Genomic DNA, 18731 nt, shown 5'->3' on the forward strand with positions numbered 1-18731 from the left:
TACTGGCCCTGGAGCAGTCTCTCTTCATGATCTTTTACCTGGAGTTTTGCCATGACCTTGGACTCCCGGATGCCCCAGCACTGCACTTGGAAATGAGATCCTTCCCTAACACCTGCCATTGTGCCTACAGGAGGAAGCTGCAACCAGTTATGAGATGTATTCCTGCCTGTGGGGTTTAAATAGAGTCAATTTCCCACACTTTGCCGTGATTGGACGGTTTTGAAAATGCTAAGCTATGGGCAAACCTGCTTACCTAATGTTGGCATTTCTTATAGGGGCATAGCAATGGGCAAATCTATTTAGCTGGGCTACGCATTGCTTACACCTGGTAACCAGAGGTATGCAATTCTTAGTGTTGCTTATTTTTAAATTTGCACACTATTTCCTGTTTGGCATTGATTTATCATTCATTACATGTTATTAGTTTGTTTAGTATCCGTGATTCATGTGTACGTACACTGTATGAGGTACTTGTGTTTATCGAGGGATTTCACCACTTTATTACTACACCTCACATCTGGACTTAATGCAGTACTCCAGTCCACAGGCATATGGTATTTAGTAGGCTATATAACAAAACAATTGTTTATAAATTCCTTTCACATGTAAAATGTGATTCTGCTGTAATGAGGATCCGTTTGAGTATACCTCAAGTTTATATACAGGTGACAAGGCATAGTGGTAAATCACTGTGGCTATGGTGTGCAGGGTCCTGGGTTCGAGACTTACAAAGGATGATTATTTTGTTGCTGGGCAGAAGAAGGGCTGTCGGATACAGAGTGACTAAGGCACTTTTAAGCAGATGTAAGCTAGTTTGCGTGACGGTAAGCAATGCTAACTTCTGGTTAAATATTCTTACAGTCAGTTAGCCTCTAAATTGCTTATCCTGTGTAGGCATTGCTTATCCCCATGCAAACAGGATTAAACTCGCTTACTACTGCATACAGGTGCTTACTCCCGCTTACACCCGCACTAATTTAGAATGAAAAGAAAAATGGGTCATGGGAAAGTTGTAAATTTGGACACTTTATACATTTTTTACACTATTTGCTATATGGCATTGATTTATCATTCATTACATATTATAACTTTGTTTAGTATCCCTGATTCATGTGTACATATACTGTATGGGGCACTTGTGTTTATCTGTGGATTTTACCACATTAATACAATGACACCTCACATCTGCACTTAATGCAGTACTCCAGTTCACAAATATATGTTATTTAGTAGGTTATACAGTAAAACAAATGTTCATGAATTGCTTTCACATGGAAAATGGGATTTACTACAGTGAGGATCAAACCAGGAATGACTGCTCACAAAGCTCTAACCACTATTGCAGTACTGGTTCTCCAGAATGAATCTTGTTATTTACCTTCTTCTGCCATTTAAGCTAGACTATGTGTAAGCTAAGCAAGGGGCAGACCCACGCAGCTATGGTTAAATTTAATCAGTTTGATAAAAAAAAAAAAAAAAAAAAAATTGTAGTGCTATTTTCTCTAAGAAGGGACAGATTTCACTTATTGCTGTGGATTTCTGTGTACATCTGCACACTTGACAGAAATCCTGGCGTGTTTCTGTTGCTATGAGTATAGGGTTTTACTGGAAAGTGAGGCTTTGACTTTTGCAATGGCTGTGGGTGTGTTTTGTCCTGCAACATGTCACGTTTGTACACTAAAAGTCCCACTTTGGGCATTTGAAAAGGTGGCAACCCCCTATATGAGCATTCTTGATGAATGGCAATTATTGAGTGCAGAGGCATATATATTGCAATATCTCTGCTCTCAGACACACCCCTGCACTCGTCCATGCTCCATGTCCATTTAGGAGCAGAGTCAGCACGCCTTCATAACTATGCATGGCACGCTGCCCTGCTGCTCTTAAACAGTCGTTTTCTTGCAGGAATAAGCTATTCCTGCATGAAAGTTTACTGAATCCCGGAGACACACACACACGGGTTCCGGCGTGTAGATCGCGGGACGATTGCCCGTGAGCTACATCGCCGAAACAAACAGGCCGCAACACCGCCAGATCGTAGAGCGGTGCGGCGAACATACACTGGCCGGAACCGACGGCGGAAGTAAAGCACACACATAGCGACGACCCCTAAAGCAGCTACGCTGCAAACCAAATGCCAGAACTGCGTAACACACACAAACGGCAATGCAGTCACGAAAACCTGAGCAAAGCAGCAGTGAAAACACACGCATACACACCACATATAAAAAACATAAATAACCCACGCATACACAAAACAAATGTAAACACAAGCACAAATACCCCACACAGACACAACGTACAATAAACCACAAATACCCCACGCATACACATCACTAAAGTAAACACAAGCACAAATACTCCACACAGACACGGTGCACAATAAACCAGTAATACCCCACGCATAGCAAATACACATGTACATACACAAAACTATCCACGGCAACAACAACTTACCTGTAGATCAGCTACACTCCAGGGAAACCCGAACAGTAAACAGGCACAGTAGAGTAGAGTTAGACTCCAGAGTGGAAGCAGCTGCAGCATTTCCCCTGTCCATGCGCTATGTACCTGCATATAAAAAGCACATGACAGCCCAGAACAAGTACAATACCCGTCATAGCAATAATACTCCCAGTAGTGGAAGCCATGGAGATGTGTGAGACTGTAAAGCCCCTAAGAGGCACGTGCAGCTAACAGTGTACAGAGTTCCAACTACAAAAGTATGCACAGCACATTACACAGACCCTGTTAGGTGTTAATAGTATACATATACCTGGACAGCCTTATGGACCAGGGAAGACGTCCAGACAGTGGTGTCATCCCCCACACCCAGTGTAAAGCAGCATGTCTGCATGGTAGGTTCTGTAAACCCATCCAGTGTCCCCCGTGGCCGGTGTACAAAGGTATGTAGGCCCAATTAGGTAGAGGAGGGTGCAACACTGGGTTACTCCCCTATGTAACCTCTGCCACTGAAACCGAGGCAGGGCCCCACACCCTGATTGGGTAACAGGTACAACTGGGAGTTTAAAGGGACATGTACACCACATGTAGAAACTCTGTATGAAGCAGGAGATGGTTGAGCCCCATGGCTGTCTAAACTGCAGATAGTGCCTCCATAGCATAACAAGCAGGTAGATGAACCTGTAGTATTGACATCTGCACAGTGCACCATCACAGGCAGTACGACAAGACAGGCTCCACCACAGGACAGCGTCAAGGAACTATTAGCACAACCTATCGGGGAGAGTACATAGATCTACCAACTATACATGCTGTGATGGATGCCGAGAGGCCATCTGCAAGTGGTGTTACAATGCTGGAAGCTATATACCGATATAGCCCTGGGCATCTTGGCAACAAGTATAGCACAGTGCCCAGCCAACGGGGCAAACCGATGCTGGTAGTCGAGGGATACCTATACCATTTGGAGCATGAACTGCCACCTAAACGGTACTGGGCATGTATTGAGCGGAGACTGCAGGCCTGTAGAGGTCGTGCCATCACTGTACGACAGGAAGGGGGCGAGGAACTGCTGAAATCACTGCCTCACCAGCATGGGCCGGATGCAACAATAGCCCAGGTCGCTACACTGCGTGTGGAACTGCGGCAGAGGGCAGTAACTGGAAATGAGTTGCCAAGTTTGGTGATGCAGAGTGTCCTAGGCACAGCAGATGAGAACGTACTGCAGGATATGCCTTGCCGTGCAACATTACATCGTAGCATAACCAGGGTCCGTCAGAGAGCACGTGCAGCACTGAGCACGCCTCCAGTAACACTTGCGGATATTGATGTCAGCCACTGTCCACTCCGCAGTGGCACCTTTATGCTCCGTAGGAGATCTGATAGGATTCCCTGGTTCTCCTCACAACAGCACAGAACCTAAGTGATCTGTGTAGAGCTGACATCATTCTTGCCGATGGCACCTTCCCTACCAGGGCCAATATATGTCATCAGCTATATACACTACATGGCTGTATTGGGACCCACACCTCATCAGGGATTGTCCCCCTGGTGTACTGTCTCATGACTAGGAAGTCAGAGTCTGCATACTACAGTATGTGGGAGTTACTGAAGAGTATGACTGCAGAACAGGACTGTACCCTGGCTCCACAGTATATAATGACTGATTTCGAGAAGGCAGCGATCCGTGCCAGCCGTAAGGCATTTCCAAAGGGTATTCTGAAAGGGTGCCTTTTCCACTTTGCACAGATCATTTGGTGCCAGATCCAGCATAACCACCTTGTAGCCCTGTATGGTACGGACGCCGCGTTTTCCATTGCCATACGCAAGCTAATCGCGTTGGCATTTCTACCGGTTGAGGATGTTATCCCTGCATTTGTGGACATTGTTGCTATGTTACCAGACTGTGCACGGCCTGTTGGCGTATTCCTGGACCATCATTATGTGCGAGGCCGACCACGCAAGTATGGATCCTGCTGCTCCTCACAGCAACGACTACCGTCATCCTATCCTTTACGTTTCTGGAATGTTAGTGATGTGACCGGCATGGATTTCCCATGGACCAATAACCAGGTAGAGGCATGGCATCGTCGGCTGAAAGTGTTACTGGGACGGCCTACAGTGCAGTTATCAGATCTTTTGACTGTCCTGCAACAGGAGCAGAACCTAACAGATACCCGTCGGGAATCTTTGTTGTGGGGGATGCCTGTTACACCACGAAGGAAGGCAATTGTTGTAAGGGAGCGTTGTCTAAAACACATCCTGCAACATAAGTGTGACTATAATGATGTGCAGGATTTTCTCCGTGCTGTGGCACATTTCTATAAGTTATGATTATATCATGGTTTAGTATGCACCAAGCACTCCCCACATTACTTTACATTGTGCATTAATAAAGGCCTTGCCCACAGCACACAGGTTTTAGTGTACCACTCTGGTGCCCACTTGGCATCCTAGTCTAGGTGCATGTTACACTGTTGGTTGCACATGGTGGTTTCTAGGGGGTGTGGTGTTTAGATCACATATGGGGTTTTTGTCTGACACCTGTGGTTAGGGTGCAGGGGGTTATTTTCTTTTCGCAGGGAATTGTCTGCAGGCATTTGTCACTACAGCTAAATTTCCATACTGCCATCTGTCCACATCCAGTTGTCCCACAGTGGGTTGTCGCACCGCCTAGGTGCCTGAACCCCCCCCCCACACACACACACACACACACACATTTATTATCTCTGTATGTGTTTGACACATAATGAGTTCTATAGCATTTTTTCTAAAATGATAAACTGTTTTGTCGTAAAGTATTGTGCAAAATAAAAGGTAAAACTAATTTTAATTGTGATAGAATAATCTGCTTATTTCTTTTTGGGTTTGAACTGGCATATGTTAGGATATAATCCTAATATTTAAGTGTATTAAGTACCATAGTGCTCAACCTCATAATGCAAGAAATGTGGATGAAGCACAACAAAATGGGGGAACAAAGGCCCAAAAACAGGGACATATTTTAAATATTGTTCTTACAAATTTAGAAAGTTGCTAGAGTAACACTGTTTGTTTCAATATACATTTTCAACAGGATCTGAAGTCTGAAACACAAATGTATGTCATTATTTAGTGACTTCAGTCCTTAGATCATCCCAGTGATTTTCCAGAAAATCACACATTTTATTAGGAACAAAGAAAAAATATGAACCAAAAATCTGGACATTATGTAAAAATCTGGATAGTTGATGGATACAAGTGCACATTTACTATCATGACTTTGTCAAACAGTATTTCCATATTCTCACCTGATATAATCCATTGAGATTACATGCTTTTGGCCAAGCTTTGTGCTACTCAAAAGAGTTTTAACTACATTAAAATTAAACTAAGGCATCTTTGTTTGTTTATAAGATGACCTTCCTCCATTTACGTGATATAAAGGCACCCTTACCATATTAACAGTTTGTTAAAGTACAGCTCAGGTTTGGAGATGAAAGACTAGACATGCATCCTGTCATCATTTTTCATGCTTTTATCACATCTTTATATACTTCCAGTCATCTTTGTCAGTTTCTTTTTTCCTAAGTTGCAATGCATATTATCCAGTTGTAGTTATTCCATATTTATTCAGTCTTATTTTTTTATGTCTCTCCCTTACCACAACCTTTCCCACTCAGTCTCGATGTGGTTGTCTACTTCTTCCTCAGCTAGATTCGTCCCCTTACTCTTCTCCCAGTTACATTCTGCTGCCTTAGTAGCAATTGCTGAACAGTGGGCATGGTTGGACAGTGGTCATGGCAATCCTTGGAAGTCATTTTCATCATTAATATCTTCTAGTACCTTATGAATGTCTAGGTGAAAGTGCAATATATGTTAAGAAACAATGGCTGTTCCATACTAGATTTGCCCATAAGTTCACTGAGCTTACAAAATCTGTGTTTTGCCTGCTCAACAATGTATCTGCAATGGTATCTGGGAGCAGCATTGGTGTTCACATTGCAATTTATCCTAGAAAAAGTTAATGCTGTCACAGAAGTACTCATGGTAAGACATTTGTTTTTACTTATTTATGTTAAATGCCTTTCCTGGTGACTGTTCATGCAATTATAGCCAATTAAAGTAATTACTGTCTGTTTGCATTCCAAGTTCCCTCCATATTTGGACTTCTATACCATCTGTCCTCACATATGAGTTATTTAAAAATATGTGCTTTCACACAGCAGAACCTTTCCCCTTTTCTGCATTTTTGGGTGTGATGTCTCTGTGCAAACTTAATGTGTGCAGCATGGGGAGATGTCCTCACAGTGACTGCTCTCCCACTATTATGTTAATTTGTGGCACAGCACTTATCCATGATTATGTTAATTTGTGGCACAGCACTTATCCAATTTTATGTGAATTTGTGGAGCAGCACATATCCATGATTATGTTAATTTGTGACACAGCACTTATCCATGAATGTGTTAATTTATGGCACAGCACTTATCCACGATTATGTGAATTTGTGGCGCAGCAGTTAGCCATGATTATGTTAATTTGTAGCACAGTACTTATTTACGATTATGTTAATTTATGGTGTAGCACATATCCATGATTATGTTAATTTATGGCACAACACTTATCCATTATTATGTTAAGTTGTGGCACAGCACTTATCCACGATTATGTTAATTTGTGGAACAGCACTTATCCTTACTGCTCTGCATGCAGTTTTCATCTCACAGATTGAAGGTAGTAACCACAAGAACCCTAAGTATAATGAATTGAACACCACAGAATGACCACTACCAACTCTGCAGATGAATAGAAGGCCAGAGAAGTGGAGCACCAACTGTACAAATTCACAGTGGACATGTGTAACATGTTAGAGAGAAGAGTTTGCTCCACAGCAGAATTATTTTATTGAGCAAGTAGGTAGACTGGAATAGCTGGCCTTTGTTACAATAATGTATAGACATAATTACATTCTAGTGTATGACACAAATATTCTACAAAATCAGTAGATAATGCAAATTTAAAAAGGACACATTTAAAATGCTTTGTAAACTTATACAATATATTTGGATTTTCTAGCCTGAAGGAAACTTCATTGATTTCTAGTTAATGTTAGTTTATGTTCAAGAAATTTAGGCAGCGCTCAAATTACATTAGATTATTCTCATGTCACATTGGCAGCATGTCTCAAAACAGGAATGGTGTGATCTTAACTGTTACCATACTATCCTTAGCATGAGAACCACAAACTGTATTTCAAGTACTGCATTTAACTTAATACTTATAACAATGCTTTGCATTTGTTTTGAATCACTAGCTTTATGCTGAATTATTTCGTATTACATATGTAATTGTACAGTATTTATAATTTGCATTTAATATTAATACTTTACAAATGCTACAATAATATTACTACCTTCATAACTACTGAATTACCTTGCAAAGGGCTACAACTCAGAGGGTGTTATATACAAAAGAGGTGTTAATAACATCCAGTCACTAAGCTAACCACATGGACCCATCTGACTGGCCTCATTAAAATCTGATCCAGTGAATCCAACTGGTACTTGCCCCTTTGTTGAACTGTACAAATAAGAGCCTTTGTTAATGTAATTTAATTACCGATCTGATAAAGTCTGTTAATTGATGAAAGAGAAGTTTGTTAATTGACAAAAGTACTCATTTTAATAAATGTGGATCAGGGAAACCTTTTAAAGGCTGATCATTTCACATTTACTTAGAATCTACTGCAGGTTTATTGACTGTTTTTGGATTTCTTACTTATATCATTGCATTTGTGCTACTCAAAGCTTATCCAGTTTTGCTTTTCTTGATGTCACATGAGCGGACATCATAAAAGTATTTGTTGTACTTTTACATGAGGAGGAGAAAAACAGTTTGCTTGCCCTGAAGACTAAATTCCAGGTATATAGTGATCCAACGAAGTACTTAGTTTTTGCCAAACATTTGCACTTCATTAGAAATCCAAGGGCAGGAGAAACTACCGACATATATGTGAATGAATTGAGACACATGATATATGACTGTGAATTTGGAGAAATGTGTGATTCATTAATCAAAGAAAGAATTTTCTTTAGCATATATAACAGCTACATAGGGGCAGACTACTGAGGGAATTGAGCATAACAGTGGATAAAGCCATTTATATGTGTCATGCATATGAACTTTTGAACATGGAACAAAAATAATCAATGTAGAAGTGAATGAAATTTATATTGAAATGGAAAATATTGAGTAAAATAAATTACAAGACTGTAGAAATAATAAAAAAATAAAAAGTGACATGTCTACACAAGACTGCAGAATTGTTGTCCAAGATGGGTCTTAAATGAGTAGCTAAGAACCACAGCCAATATACAAGCTGTTGTAGTTAGACTTAAAGGGAAAAGACTAAGCTTGCAGGTTATTAGCACTGTTCTTTTAGATGTTCCCATTGTATTCAGTGCATCCTGTGAAGTTTAAAGTATACAGGCAGATCCACTTAGCTTGTAATTTAATATTCTGCTTCAAAATATAGACTAAAAAAATATGCTTTACTCTGCTCTAGTATCCCTCCCAAATGAAACTGACCTGCCATTATGTGACATGTGATTTATTAGAAAAAAGTTACAAAAACAGATAGTCTGTTTTACACTAATTGTCATGTGAAACTGGAAATGCAGAGCCATAACTAAGGCAGGGTGGCAGCAGGGGTGCAAGTGCTGACTATTCACAGTGAAGGCAGACACTTAGTACATAAGCAGCTGTAACAAGCTGCTGACTACACTTACACAAAACCTTTCTTTGGTATTAAAGTTTGGGGTTGAAAGAGGGACAGTCTGAGGAACTATCCAGAACAACAGATAACCTTGCAACAGCTCTGTGGAAATCATTTGAATACATTTCAATGAATTTCAGACATAAAGAGGGTTTCACAAAGCAATAAACTATGACAATATAACTACTAAATAAGTCTGTTCAGAGAAATTGTTCATAAAAGGAACTGTGCTTATAAAGTAACATTTACATGCATTGTTTAAAGCAGTAAACAAAAGAAGAATATGCATCTATTGGCATGGCTAAGAGATTTCATTCCATTCAATTAGAAAGTGAGTTGAATAATCAGTTCAGAGAAATAGTACATCAACATAGTTTACAAGTCCACAGAAACAGTCCAAACACTTACATTCATAGGTTTATAGGTAAATACTAAGCTAGTTTCTCGTTCAGGTCATTTTAAGCCAAGACAGTTCCCTGCAAAGGTGAGAATATAACTATAGCTAAAGTATAAGCAAGTATGTTGCTAAAACAAAAGCAGTACAGAAGCATTCAGAATTAGATAGAAAAGAAATATGAGTCACGGTGTTTAGATCATTCTAGAAATGCCATGATTATGAGTATGGGAAACATATTAAAGTACTAAAAGTATACAAACCACTGCAAAGCATATTCAAAGTTTAACTTCATAACATTTCTTCAAAATTACAAAGAATGTTGCTGGCATTTCAGAAACATGCCTCCGGATTTACTAATCTTCCATACAGGACTAGCTTAGTCCTGCACGGAAGTGGCCATTTAGGAGCAGGACGGCAGCGTGCCATGCATAGTAATGAAGACGTGCTACCTGTGCTCCTAATCATACACGGAGCATGTAAGACTGCAGAGGGCATGTCTGAGAGCAGAGGTCTCAGAATATATACACCCCTGCAATGAAGAACAGCTGAAAGGACAAAGAAATGAACAAGACCACTCATAGGTGTCCGTATATCCCCACCAACAGTCCCCCCATGTACAACAGCAAGTATATAGAAATAAAATGAACAAACCCTTTTATTTTTTTAAAACTCCAATTAAAGCTAAGTGTAGGTGTGCGGGTGTGCCCAATGCTTAGCTACTGTTAATGCAGCTTAAATGGCTGAAGAGGATGACAAGGAAGATATATGCAAATGAAGCAGCATAGCAATAGAGTAGTGGGCAGAGCATTCATGTTATAAGCAGGCATTCCCGGTTCAAGTCCCACTGCAGCACATTCCATTTTCCCTGGCAAAGCACTTTATGACCAATATGTTTGTTGCATAACCCACTAAAAACATATATTTATGAACTGGAGTACTGGAGTAAATGCACATGTGAGGTGTCAGTGTCATAATGAATAAAGCACTAGGAAGCAGGCATAAGCACCAATAAGCAGTAGTAAGCATATATAAGCACTAGTAAGTGGGTTTAAGCCCATTTTCACAGGGATAAGCAATGAGTACACAGGTTAAGCAATATTGAAGCTTACTCTCTGTAAGCATATGTAACCGGACGTTAGCATTGCTTACCCTCGCGCAAACCAGCTTACAAATGCTCAAAAGTGCCTTAATCACTCTGTATCCAATGGCCCTTGTGCTGCCCATCAACAAAATAAACAACTTTGCAGGTCTTGAACCCAAAACCCTATACACTATGGTCACAGCAGTTAAGCACCAAGCCATCACAGAAGTACAGAAAAATGAGGTATCAGCAAACAAGTCTTCACTATAGTAAAATCAAACTGAACCTGTTAAAGGAATAAGTATACAGACATATGTTCCATAACCCACTACATAACATAAATATGTGAACTGGAGTGCAGCAGTAAGCCCAGAAGTCAGGTGTAATTGTAATAGAGTGTTGAAGTCCCCATTAAAACACAAGGACCCCATACAGAGTACCTACACATGAATCATGGATACCAGGCATACATATAAGATGTAATGAAAAATAAATCAATGCTAAAAAAGAAATATAATGCAAAATCAAATGTAAGCAATGCTAAGCATTGCACAGGCCAGCTTAGGAGGTGTAAACAATGTGTAGGGAAGCTAACTCAATACGCCCAGGGTTATATCCCTTTAAACAATGCCAACCGTGGGTAAGCACGTTTGCCCATAACTTAGCCTTTTCAAAACCAGCCAATCACAAAACAGTGTGGGAAATTGGCTCTACTTAAACCCAAGAGGTGGGAATACATCTCATAACTGGTTGTAGCTTCCCTTGCAGGCACTATGTCAGGAAGGGGAGAGGGTGTGTGCTTTCCGGTGCAGCGCTGGTGCATCCAGGAGTCCAGAGTCATGGAAGGACTCCTTGTCAAAGACCATGAACAGAGACTGCTGCAGGGCCAGTACCAGGGCTCCCAATATAAGGCAGATGCCTGGGACCATCTCGCCCATGACCTCACTGTACCACTAGCATACCCCAAACTGGTGAACAGGTTAGGCATCACTATGCCAACCTGAAGCGGCATAAGGGGGCCTCTTGGACCAGTGGATCCAAGAGGCTAGAATGGCAGGGGATGTTCCAGCTGTGTGTATCAGTCCACTACCTGTTTAATAATTGCCAGCTCATGTATATCATGGATAGGTATGGCTAAATATTCCTCTTATGTCCTCCACAGCTGCAATTGAGTGGGCTGCAAACAACAAGGCCCATGGCAGTTGCCTGGAGAGGTTGCGATGCGAGGCAGGTCAGTAATACTCTTGCATGTACTGTCATAGGAAATAAATCTAAAAGTATTAGTAAATTAATTGCCTGTATAAAACCTGTATTGTTTAAGGCAAGTACTGAGTACACCGGAGAATATGTCAGGAAAAGACTCTTATAGTATGTACATAAATACAAGCGTAATAGCCTGACAATAAAGGTCTAACTGCTGGACTGCATGTGTATACTCTGGTGTCATATGGTAATGTAGATACGCATTCACGTAATAGTACTGTTGTAATAAGCACTGTTACCCACACTGTGCACCATAAATAGGATGTGTAGGAATGCCTGTATATGACTGGTGTAATTCCCAGAGGCCATTTAGTACAACTGAGAAACACATAGACAGAAAATAAGGAAAAGGCAGACAACAAAACCTGAATAGCACATGCAACTGAGATATGAACTGTTGTTTTTTTAGCACACACAGTCATAATTCGAATCTTGCCAGTGGTAGCAGTCTGCATACAGAATCACATGCCACAACTGTACAGATATGTCCAGAATGTCCAGTAAAGTGGCCCATATCTGTTGCCTGTCAACCTGTCCCCCTGGAAAATCAGTGGGATGATCCCAGACTTATAGGCAGCAAACAGGAAATACAACTGATTGACACACATGTATGAGAACAAAGATGGCACACTAGCAACTCCCCAAAACCATATGAGACTAAGAAGCCACGTATGTCCCATTTACACCAACAGGAGTGTGTACAGTAACAGAGTAAGATGTATGTGCATAATAGTAATTTGGAATCTGGTACTGTATGTAGCAACAATCAGGTAGTGCTAACAAACATTCCTCCCACAAGACTGTCAGATACTAACACTGTGCTCAGAAATAGAAGAATGATACTCTGTACTGGTGCTGTTTACATTGGTATTGTATGGCATTGTGAATGATGCAGTTGCTCTGACTAATGAGGTATTACACATCACTGTCACCCACACTGTCCTACAAAATATAACTGTCTAGGGAATCTGTATAAGAGTGTTGTAATACAAGGTCAGAATACAAAAGCACGGGAGAATTATAAGACAGAAAGCAGATAGGAGATACAGCAATATCTATATAGCACACACAACTCTGATGGACAGTGTTTAAGTTGTAGCAGACACAACCATGGTCTGAATCTTGGGAGTGGAAGTAGGCTGCATACAGAATCATACACTACAACTGTACAGATGAGACCAGAATGTCCAGTATATGGGCTCATATCTGCTGCATGCCCCCTGTCCCCCTGGTAAGTCTGTGGGATGATCCCAGATGTTTAGCCAGCAAACAGGGAATACAAGTGATTGTTCAACATAAATGTGAACAAACCTGTCATTGTAGAAACTCCTGAGACTGTTAGAAGAGTAATAAGCCAAGTATGTCCTATCTACACTCCCATGTTGTCAAGCTGTGACCAGAGTGTGTACAGTAACAGCGTGAGATGTATGGGCATAATACTAATGTGTAATCTGGAAGTTTGTGTGGCAGCATTCAGGTAGTGCTAACAAACATTGCTCCCACAGGTACGTCAGATACAAACACTGTGCTGATAAATAAAAAAACATTATACCCTGTACTGGTACTGTTTACTCTGGTGTTGTAGGGAATTGTGAGTGTTGCAGTTTCTCCGAATAATAAATTATCACTGATCACTGTCACCCACACTGTACTATGTAATATAATTGCATAAGAAAGCATGTATATGTGTGTGTCAAGTCACTAAAGGTTGGAGATGGCAATATTCTAGATATGTCCCAGTATACCTGCATGTGGTCAACACATGGCTAGAGTCTGTGCAGAAAGAGTTGAATAGCCATGTGCACAACATCAACCTGGAATCTGGAGTATGTGAAGAAACAGCTAGTTAGTGTTAACATACCTTCCCTCCACAGGTATACCAGGTAAGAGATGTATATTGCAGGTAAAACCAGTTCATGTATAACGATGACAACAGCCATATCACTGTCCAAACTAAAGCTATAGGATAGTGTAGTAATACTTGTAAGGTACAGATAACAGCACTGACTACGAAAGTAATGTGGACTACAGGAATATATTAGTTGTTAATTGATATCTTTCTCTCCCCCCACCATATCTCCGACAATAAACAACATACCCACCCCAACCAGTATGAATGGCTTCAATGTTCTTATAATGTTCTGTTTGATAAATATTTTAATTGTTCCCATGCATGTACTATATTGAATTATTCCAACATTGGTATCATGGCGCCATCAATGTACCTGCATGCTGTTCTTATTACCACTGTGGTCCCATATATGCATGTGTTCTGTTTGCTATGCAACTGTTCCGTATCTGGTGTCTGGGTTAATGGAAATATCTATGCATGCTGTTATACCTAACTCTGGAATGTGTTGATTATTACTAACCCACATATGATGATAAACTCTAAACACTATAGCACGTTTGGGAAGGCCGGTCTCAGCGGACCCACCTGTCCCATCTCAGCTGGCCGTGGCACCAGGCACCAGCATGTCTCGGACCCAACCTGGGACTTCCCTGTCCATTGGTCCTGCACCACCTTTGGGTGGAACTGCCTCAGGGGATGGGGCTCACCCCCCTGGGAGTGGGCATGGACAGGAACCTGTCACCTGTCGCCAGGTCTGGGTCGTGGTGCGTAGTGAGCTCAACCAGCAATTTGATGATCTTCTACACCAGCTTGAGGGCTGCATGTCATGATTAGAGGGTCAGCCTGGCCCTGTGACTCAGCCCCCAGCAAATCAACCTTTGGGGCTCTGAAAGTGCAGTGGCGACTGCCCATGGGTGGGGACCTCAATCACACTGTGTCCACTAGGGGGCTCATGGGCTTCTGATTTACCAACACCCCTCCCCATCAAGGTGTTTACCCCCCACATGTGTTACATACTGTCCCTGTATGCGTCTTGTTTGTCTTGTCTGTTAAACTACCCAACCTACCTTCCCAAGTATACCTACTATCCCTCCCCAACATTCCACTCGCACCTAAAAAAAAAAAAAAAAAAAAGGGCAATCTGTTCCAAAAAAAAAAAAAACTTGACCCATACATAGCTATCCATTTTGCACACATGTCCACTGGACACATGTAATCTGGTCTAATTGGCATCACAACTTATTGTTGTCCTCACCCCCTCCCAGGGGTTTGTGTCCAAATCTACCTCCAAATTCAGTGTATATCCACAGCTGTTGCTGTAGAAGGAATGGGCAGCTATGGACCTTCCCCACACCCTTCTTGCACATCCCTAGCTATTTTCCCTACTGTCTTTCCCTCTTTGTGCCCCTTTTTCACCACTTTGTTATCAACTGGTGTTGTCTAGTAGAGCTACCAGACTCACAGCCATCCCTATGTTTCAAAATGTTATCGTTGGTGCTTACAAGCAAGTTAAGTGTGTTATGAACTTATGACTTAAAAGAAGATCAGTATTGTAATTGTTTAGTATAAATTTTATAGAACTGTATTCTTTAAACCTGCTTTCCTTTTTGCTTTCTAATCTCTGTATAATCTTCCTTACTTTATTTTCTCTTTCCATTCTAACCAGCTTGCAGCACAAGTACATTCAAGTAACTAATACCTGAAACTCACCTTCCTGGAATTATAAGAATAGCAACCTGAAACAAAAGAAACTACCCTCCTGCTCCCTGAGAGGCCCATGTTATTAAGACAGTGAAAGTATGTGCTGTTCTGGATAATAGACCATTGTTTCACTAATTTCAGGACTAAGAATTCCCTGTTATGTTAGGCAAGTTCCCTATTTAGGATAGCCAGCAGCCTACTACCTCCCCAGCTTTCCTGTTCTGATCCTTTTACCTAACGCTTGTAAACAGCCACTACTCTCTGCTTTTAAAAGTAACCTAACTCCCTCTCTCTCATAGCTTGATACCCCTGTATACGAACTTTCAGTCACAATCAGTTACTGTCCACTAGGTGGCGCTTTACCATTACCAATCTGTATCTCACCTCATTACAATTATTTCTCTATTAGACCTCCCTACCCTGTTTCTTTCTCTCAATTCCTTCTCTTTATAGATATTCTTATACACCTCCCTCCCTTTTCCTACAACTTACTTTCTATACTCTACCTCTCTGTCAGGTATATCTTCCTTATACCAGCCTGTTTACTTAGCTCTACTTCTTCCTCGCTTTCTACCTTACCTGCTAAATTCTCTCACTCCACTGATTGTCTTCCTTAGTAGTTCACTCTCTTGTCTCTACCCGCACCGTTCATCCTGCGGGCTCACTCCGCTCCCCTACCCTGCCCCCAATTCCCACCCAACCCCAGAGGTCCTACATTTACACCAATAATAGACACACCCTATCCAGTCCACTCCAATCAGATTTCTAACATCCCTAACTAACCCAACCCTCTTTCTCAACACCACACCCACTAATTTAACCTAGCTCCTCCCTGATCTTAACACCTCTCCCACTACTTTACAAACCCACCTTCTCCCCTATCTTTCTTCTCTCACATCTACCCCACACCACTCCTTTAAACTATATCTCACCTATTTACTAACCTCCATATAACGTAATATGCCTATATCATCCATCCATCCACAACTTAAAACACTTATCTGTTTGTTACTTATATCTTCTCTTATATCTACTTACCTCTTAACCTCCTATGAACACCCACTGAATTCTTCTCTTTCAATTCCTTCAAAATACACCTCTACCTCTACATCACATTTATCTCCTACCTTCTTAAACCCAACCACACAAGCCACTACCTATTAGCCAAATACCATAGACTAGCACACTTCAAATTCAAGAAACCTAGATCCAGGAAAATATTTGACTCCTCCTATAAACTTCCCCAACAAAAATATTTCATACTCCTCCACCTTCTACTAGATGGAGATATTCATCCTAATCCAGGCCGACATCATAATAAAACCATTACACACAAAATACAAACCAAAACTACATCTCTCTCATTCTCTAAACCCACCAATTATCTCTCTATTGCCCATCTCAATATACGAAGTATCTGTAACAAAACTAGTCAACTTCATGCCCTTCTAGAAGTCCATCAATTTGATATTCTATGTTTAACAGAAACTTGGCTAAAGCCTTCAATTTATGACAATGAAATCACCCCACCTGGTTATAACATCATTAGACTCGACCGTACTGCCAAATTGGGAGGAGGGGTAGCAATTCTGTATAAAACAAAACTCCAAATTAGTACCTTAAATCTGACTCTTACCCTAGACAATAATGCTGAAGTAATCAGCTCTAAACTTCAAGTCAATACTACTAAATCCATAAATATCATTTGTGCTTATCTCCCTCCTGGAAATAATATCAACACCCTTCAACATATCCTTGACCTACTATCAACCAAACTCCCTCAAGAAACACTAGTCTTAGGAGACTTTAACATAGATTGGCATTCCTGTAACAGTACTAACCCCACTTCCCATATCAACCTATATGGCTTCAAACAACTCATTAATAGTCCCACTAGAACTAATAAAACCAATAATACTGAAAGCACATTGGACTGGATTCTTACTAATACTCCCTTACAAACCTACAACTCAGGCATCCTTCCAGATGATCTTAGTGACCACTCTCTAACCTATATCATTAGATACAAAACTAACCTAACCTTACCTACCACTTACAAAACTCTACGTACAAGAAAACATTTTAACTCTGCACAGTTTCTAGCTGAACTAATACATTGTAACTGGGCCCCACTAAAACATCTCCCAATTAATGAAGCAGTTGAATACTTCAATTTTACATTCCTATCTATCCTAGATCACCATGCCTCAAGCCGTACCATTAGAACCAAAACTAAAGCAGCACCCTGGCTAACCAAGAATACGAAGCAAAAAATTATTCTCAGAAATAAATCCTGGGATAAATGGCGGTCTACTAAAAACCAAACTGACTACCAAAACTTTAGGGAGCTGAGAAACAGCACCAAAAAGCTATTCTGACAGATAAAAGAACTATTACTTTCAATTACAGAAAAACACCATAAAAGAACCTAAAAAATTCTGGACTAGTATTAATAATCTTCTATCCCCAGGCCAAGGAATCATACTGAACCCTCAGGATTCTGACCCAGATTATCCCACACAAATAGCCAATGACTTCAACTCTTTCTTCACCAATGCCATCCAAACTCTTGCAAATCACCTTTCTCCTGACACTTCTAAACTACTCTCACCTAGTTTAAAAACTACTCTTCCTCCCCTTCACCTACAACCTGTATCTACCTCCTATATCCGATCTCTACTCGAAAAACTAAAACCTACCACCCCATCTGCAGACAAGCTTCATGCAGAATACCTGCAAATAGGAGCCAAAGCCACTGCCTATCCCATTGCCATCCTAATAAATAGATCTATAAAGGAGGGTATTGTCCCTTCTATCTGGAAGATATCCCATATCATTCCCCTACACAAAGGGGGCAGGTCTAATGACTTCTCTAACTTTCGTCCCATAGCATCATCACCCATAGCTAAAATCATGGAAAAATGTATCCATAAACAACTACTAAACCACCTTCTCCATAATAACCTACTTGCCAATAGTCAACATGGATTCAGACCTTCCCACAGCACCACTACTGCATTACTCTCCTTTACCAACTCCATCAACTATAACCGCAACATCAATAATGTCTCATCTTCTCTCTTCATAGACCTATCTAAAGCCATTGACATGGTTAATCATAAACTTCTTCTGTACATACTAAAATCTCATGCACTTGATCCCTCCTCCTTAACTTGGTTTACTTCTTATCTTGAAAATCGTCAGCAGGCAGTACTCT

This window comes from Protopterus annectens, chromosome 5.part1 (assembly GCF_019279795.1).
Source record: "Protopterus annectens isolate FY-2018-M chromosome 5.part1, PAN1.0, whole genome shotgun sequence".
Taxonomy (NCBI): domain Eukaryota; kingdom Metazoa; phylum Chordata; order Ceratodontiformes; family Protopteridae; genus Protopterus; species Protopterus annectens.